General features: G+C 37.3%; 1 protein-coding gene across 1 annotated transcript in view; it reads left to right on the top strand.

The window, feature by feature from the left end:
* Window positions 1-635: 635 nt before the first annotated feature.
* Window positions 636-675, top strand: part of LOC106883927 (uncharacterized) — a 12,340-nt gene continuing 12,300 nt past the window's right edge. Inside the window, exon 1 of the mRNA XM_089345904.1 lies at window positions 636-675. This exon is cut by the window's right edge and continues 87 nt beyond it. The gene's annotated coding sequence lies outside the window, so the exon portion shown is untranslated.

Raw genomic sequence — 675 nt, 5'->3', positions numbered from 1 at the left:
AGCTGATGAAGGGATATTCCAAGTGGCTTTCCGTTTTCCTATGTGTTCGTTCCGTTGTCTGTAGTTTATTGTTCTAACGTCCTGTACCCTGATATGCATATATATACACATGTAGATGTAAGTATGTACATATATGTGTGTATACATGTATATATATTCTTTGTATTATTACATTATTGAACGCACACGTCCTTTTTTGCAAGTAAGTCTACTATATATATATATATATATATATATGTACATGTGTATGTGTGTGTGTATTTGTTTCTGTGTTTGTCCCCCTAACATCGCTTGACAACCGATGCTAGTGTGTTTGTGCCTGTGCTTAATAATTGCTACTGCTATGATTACGATCCTGTAACATAGCGGTTCGACAAAGGCAAAAGTGTGCAATAGAATATGTACTAGACTTAAAACATATTAACTACTGGGTTCCTACTTCGTAAGTGTCCTCTATACTGTAACGTAACTCCATAACACAGAATTTGTTTAAACACGGATGTATAAATTTGCTTTGAAGTGGATCTACGTAGATTTGGTGATAAATGTGTAACGTATGATCATGCGTGCGTAAGTGGGTGCGTGCGCGAGCATGTGTGTGTGTATGTGTGCGCGCGTGTGTGTGCATGTGTGTGTTTGTGTTTTGGGTGTGTGTACCAAAACTTATAGCTATCA

This window comes from Octopus bimaculoides, chromosome 30, assembly GCF_046866305.1.
Source record: "Octopus bimaculoides isolate indiv1 chromosome 30, ASM4686630v1, whole genome shotgun sequence".
Lineage (NCBI taxonomy): Eukaryota > Metazoa > Mollusca > Cephalopoda > Octopoda > Octopodidae > Octopus > Octopus bimaculoides.
This window is presented reverse-complemented; position numbering and strand designations above follow the sequence as displayed.